We start from the raw sequence: 6,000 nt of genomic DNA on the forward strand, positions 1-6,000 counted from the left end.
CCTAAGCACAGTGACCCTAAATTTGAGAGTCTGAATAATAAAGTCTTCCTTGACCAAGTGGCATCTTCTGACTTCTCCCACTCTGAGCTGCCTGAAGGGCAAAGGGAAGGATCGTTGCCTCTGGAAGGCAAAAATCTCAGGTAGAGAGGTCAGGTCTCTTTTTGTCCATCCAACCATCCATCCATCCATCCATTGCACAGCCCAGGTCTGTGAGCCAGGGTGGAAATGAAGAGTGTGGAGCTTTAAGTTAATTCTGTCTGCCTTAAGCCTGCATCAGGACACTACTCTGCAGGAAGGCAATAGGAAAGGATTAGCTCCTCTGCTTCCCCAAGCAAAAGCAATGTTGCTGTGGCACTTCCCTCATATGACCCTCTACTTTTTTCCTAAATATAGGAAAAGTATAGTAAAAGATACTAAAGCCTTCACAAACACATACAGAGTCATTTACAGGGTGCTTCAAAACTTAGGACCCTCACAAACACACAGACGATGTTTTTAGCACCAAATACTGGTACGCAGATCTTTAAGCAACCATTTGTAGTTGTTCAAACTGAAAACATGCCAGATTTGAAAGTTCAAACATCAGCTTACTTCTTAAATTGTTGCTTTCCTTTTTTTTTTTTTTTTTTTTTATTGCACATCACAAGCAATTGTATCTCATTAATACATTACTTTCTTTTCCATTTGCACAGCTAAAACACCTTGGTCAAATACACAGCAAAACGACAGCATGTTTGACTTAGCTGAAAAAAAAAAAAGGCATTACTTTATCCTGATACTTCTGTCCCAAACCATCTCAGTTTAATCTTTTTATACTCATATACCAAATTATTTTTTTCCTAATTTCATCTAATCTCTTTTGATACTAACATTTTCATTTTGAACTGTATATAGATACTGCCTGAAGACTGGAGGACTGTGAAGGCAGTTTATCTCACTGCACTTAAACAGGTACTTGAAATAAAATGGGAGCAGTAAGAAGGAAGATACTTTCTGGCAGATACAATTTTACAAAAATGATCTTAAAGGTCTTTTCCAACCAAAGTGATTCTATGATTCTATGATTCTATGACCATGTAACCAGAAGGTCTGCCCCTTCTAGCACCCCTGAGCAAGGCAATCATGGCCCAGCTGAAGTTGCCAGCAAAATTTCTATTGCCCACATTTGGGCCAGGGATTTAGTCAGACAGATTACAAATATGGATGAAACTGTGTCACTAAAGCTCAATGGAAATTACTTCATCAGTGGAAATTGCTTAATGGCCTACAGTAAATCTAAATCAAGTTTGGATAAAGACTGGAATAATAATATTAGATTACAGCTGTCTCTTAAATTATCTTATTTTTTAATCTTATTACCAAACACAAAGACTCAGATTTTCAAAGTTGGTCGCACACAAATCTTTCCAGGAACTTTTGATGCAATCAAATAGCTTGTGTGTGAAACCAAATTAAGGGGTTATATGTAGGTGTCTTACTGGTATTTTTCATCTGTGATATGCCCTTTAAATGTACTCTTCTCTTCGATTGCTATTACTCATTTCTGTTTGCCTAGATTCGAAAAGCTGGCCATGGAAGTTTGAACAATATTTTCTTCTACCTTAAAATCAGATGACCATTTCAGCAGACTAATGAAAAATAAATGTGGCGCCTTGCTGGATGTTGAGCGGTCACACCTCTGTTTGCAGTGCTGGTGTTTTCTACCGTGCATAGGAGAATCACATGTCCACCACCACTCTGGGACTCAGAGCCTAAAGCCCAACCTCCCCGAAGTCAGTTCAGTGGGCTGATGATCCTGCTTGGGGCTCAGGCAGGCAAAAACCTTGGTACAGTTTGTGATGTCAGATATTACCATTTGTTTTAGTCTTCTTGTGCTCCTTACTGTAGGGGTCAGGAAAGGGCAAATGGGCAGAAACCTCTGGGTCATTATTCTTACAAATATCTTAAGGGTGGATGTCACGAGGATGGAGCAAAACTCTTCTCAGTGGTGCTCAGCGACAGATCAAGGGCAGTGGGCACAAACTGAAGCATAAGAGGTTTCAGTTGAACATGAGGAAGAACTTCTCTACTTTGAGGGTGACAGAGCACTGGAACAGGCTGCCCAGGGGGGCTGTGCAGTCTCCTTCTCTGGAGATATTCAAAACCCAGCTGGACGATGTCCTGCGCAATCTGCTCTGGGCGAGCCTGCTTTAGCAGGGGGTTGGACTGGATGATCTCCTGAGGTCCCTTCCAACCCCTGCCATTCTGTGATTTTGTGATTATTCTCTTATCAGAAGTATCAGGAGCTTGGGCACGGCTACATGGGGCGCAGGAGGGAGAACTTAGTGTGTATCATGCTAATGGGAGAGACTGGGAATGTCCCACAAGTGTCTGTGTGTGTGCTCTCATGGCATTAATGATTAGGACTCACCTCTGTTACTACATTTTAACAATCATATCTAGGTATTTTAGGAATTAAGTTTTAAAACACAGGTTTTCATCACAAAAAAGCCAAGATTAAATGAGTCACCTGGTTACTACCTGCGCTATTAAACAAATTATGAATGTTCAGAGTCCATTACTGCATGTTAAAAACTCTTCCCATCCATCCATCCATCCATCCATCAGTTACTTCAGGTGGAAATATAAATGATGTTGATACAATAAAGGAATGCTCCATTCATTTGTAAGTATTCTTTATTAAAGAGAAATAAATAATTCACAACTTAATAATCAGGATGTGTTCATAGCCTGAAAATGATTGGTATGATTTCTTCAGAAGAAAACTGTTTAAGTGATGTCCCATGCAGCAGTTTAGCAGCCGTACATATGATGTCACTCCTAAAAGTCCAAGTAAATGACGTCATACATACGACCACCAAGCCACCACGTGACAAATGACTGTTATAAGAAAATGAATTATCATTACGAAGAGAAAAAAACCAGGCTGCTAGGAATGCTGAAGTTCACTTTATACATAGAATTTATAAAGGAATCTAGAGAAAACAATTTGGCTTCATTATTAAACTATATCAAAATGAACAAGTAGTGCCCTGGTTTTCGCAAGACAGACACCTGCTATTAACCTGTGCAAGACTGTGCCCATTTCTGCAAGAGAGAATCCAGATAAAGCAAGCATAAAATTCCTTCTTTTTTTTTTCCCCTCACAAAATATTGGACATGATAAACAAGCATCCCCAAATATTTTTCTTCCACCATTAAGGACCTTGAAGTATACTGTTGACTACACATGACATTTAGAAATAGAAGGTATTTGAAGCTTTCCTTGCTTTTGTTTTTTCTCTCCTTCCACTAAATTCAGAAATTTTTCAACATTTATTGCTGAGCTCAGTGAAAATATGTTTCAAACTCTGGATGCTCTATCTGTTTGTTATTGATTTCAATAGCTCAAACATTCATTTGGCACATTTCATTTAAAACTGCTATGTATAGTCACCACTTTGTGGGTCACTAAATTCCTGTCCTTCAATATATCACACCTTTGAGTGAGAGCTCAGCATGATTTAGACTGGTTGCAGAGCCCCTCTCATACCTCAATTACATTTGAACAACTTTTCACAGCTGCTAGTGTTAGGACAGACGACTGTGATGCCTTAGGAAGGTCATTAGTGCATGGTACTCAGTAAACATAACAAGAATTACTTATCCATCACAAATGTGCTAAGAAACAGCAATTTCTTTGGGGAAATACCTTGATGTGGCATGTTTTACTTAACCACTGAATGTTAAAATTTTCCCATCCTCAATTGCTGCAGGATGGAAATTATGTCACAGTGAGATCCCATATGACTTACATTGCAGATTTTGGCAGCTGTTTAAACAAGCATGAGATTATCAGCCGCAGCAGATGAAGATAAGGCCCTTGTAATGAAAAGCATCTCATGAATCATACAGTTCTTTTCCACTGCTGCAGGATTTGTGAGGAAGCTTTACTCCCAGAGTAGCCTGATGCAAACTGAGGGCTTAAAGGAAGGCTGCAGAATACTTCATGGATTTTTGCTTGCAGCTCTGATTACCATCTTGCAAGAGGCCTCTTTAGGGCAATCAGCTGCATAGCAACGTTCTTACTTTTCAAAAAAGCAAAGATGGACACAAGAAGTCCTGATCACCCCTGAAACTGGGGTGCATAGAACTCCCTCTTGGGAAACCATGAGCAGCTTGAGTCTCAGATTCTCACATTAATTCTCAGCACCTTAAATCATCAGAAGCTTGTTTTCCTGAACTTTCTTTGTGTGAGTAGAGCTCCAGAACTTGCAAATCCGCTTCCTTACAGCTTGAAGCAACCCATAGTTACAAAGGGAAATGTGCACTTCAGAACGACACCTTTCAAAGGCATGGTCTCAGGTGATGAGACCCAGGGGGATCTCATCAATGGTGCCGGACAGCAAGCAAGGCTCTGACGAAGCATGGCAAAGAAGGCTGTGGCAGATCTTCAGCAGCTCTTCTGGCCACCGAAGGGTGGGACCTGCTCTGGATGAGGTGCTGGCAGAGCTGCTGTCTAAGCAGGAAAAGGCTTGTGCTTATGGCACCCACGCAGACACGGGTTTTAGAGACTTTTGCTGAGAGCTGCTGAGCTGGCAGGTGGAAGGAGCCCAGGGTCATACATGGCTGCATCACCTCACCAGTGCGTATTGCACACCCAGCTGGTGAGGACCAAATGGGTACACCACGAGCAGTGCCCTCATCATGGTGGCAAACGTTTTACTAATTGGCATCTGGAGTCTTGAACCTACCTCAACTGTGTTCCAAAACACACCAGTTTGTGCAGTTAACAAAAATTACATTTAGGCTTTCATATAATTAATTTTCCATGTTTTGTGAATGGGAATTATTCACAAGCCTTTCAAGAGCTGACACAATGTACCAGACTGTGTATAGTTTAGTGATTGAGGCTTGGTAACAATTTGACAGATTTGGACTTAATGAACTTGTACTCAAAATGAATTTATATTAAAATACAAACTTGATCTAATGGCCCTAATTGAGTAATAGTGTGGTCTTCAGCTGCAGCATCCATTTTGTCCTTCCTGAGCACGTTGTGGTTGGCTCAGGACAACAAAATTGGAATATGTGAGAAAAACTACTCCATCAATCCTCATTTACAGGATAAAATCAAACCACCATCTGTACGCACTAGATGACAATTCTTACTTGACAAAATCAGGAAGAAAACAGAACTCTCTTTTCTCAATGTCCAGCAAAATTGATCGGTCACACAGGAAAGGAACTCAAGCTTGTTTCCTCATTCTTTGCAGTTTGATGCCCCCAGACACACTGTGCTGACATTCCATCTTTCTTGCAGAGAGAAATGTGCACTGAGGACATGAACTAATTGCTCCAGCACACAGGGGTTCACATATTGGAGGAAACAAATCTCAGTCACATTCTGTGGCTCTCAGTACCAAAAATGAGACTGTATCAGGAATAGAGTGAACTAAGAAACGATGAACAGTTAAAATTTCTAATGGAATTCACTTTGAATTGTAGGAGACTATCTGGTGATGCTGCAAGCATTGTCATTCTACCTCCAAAAGCAAGGGAAGCCACCAAAGAGGAAGACAATAAGGAGTGAGTTATTATGGACCTGTACACAGAAGAGTAAAGTGCTATTTATTCTATGCAAAAAACAACATATGTAAGAGAGATGGTTTCTATCAGAAGGTACCAAAACCACTTGGTGACAGGTCTAAAGGCTGGAGACTGGGGGGAGAAAGGGGAGGGTGTGTGTGTCTATGGACACCTTGTAACTAGGTCCTAGGACAAAACATTCAAGGAGAGAGAGGGGATTAGTCTGGCACCTACAATGGGAAAAATGGCATAAACAAAGAGCCTGGAGCCCAGAAGAGAAAGCAAGGACCTCAATAGGTTGTGTTGCTTTGCATCGGTTTGCAGTCACCAGCTGGGAGTGCAGCACACAGATGAGAGGATGACAGTAAACCATCTAAGCCATGAAAGAAGAAGGACCTGGAGGGTGGTTTGTGGGGTGGGTAGAGAGCAGGA

General features: G+C 41.1%; 1 protein-coding gene across 1 annotated transcript in view; it reads right to left on the minus strand.

Annotated features, from left to right (window-relative positions):
* Positions 1-6,000, minus strand: part of CALCR (calcitonin receptor) — a 72,565-nt gene that overhangs the window by 64,022 nt on the left and 2,543 nt on the right. The gene's annotated exons all lie outside the window — the stretch shown is intronic.

Source organism: Egretta garzetta, unplaced genomic scaffold (assembly GCF_000687185.1).
Source record: "Egretta garzetta isolate BGI_Z169 unplaced genomic scaffold, ASM68718v1 scaffold30, whole genome shotgun sequence".
In the NCBI taxonomy this organism is placed as follows: domain Eukaryota; kingdom Metazoa; phylum Chordata; class Aves; order Pelecaniformes; family Ardeidae; genus Egretta; species Egretta garzetta.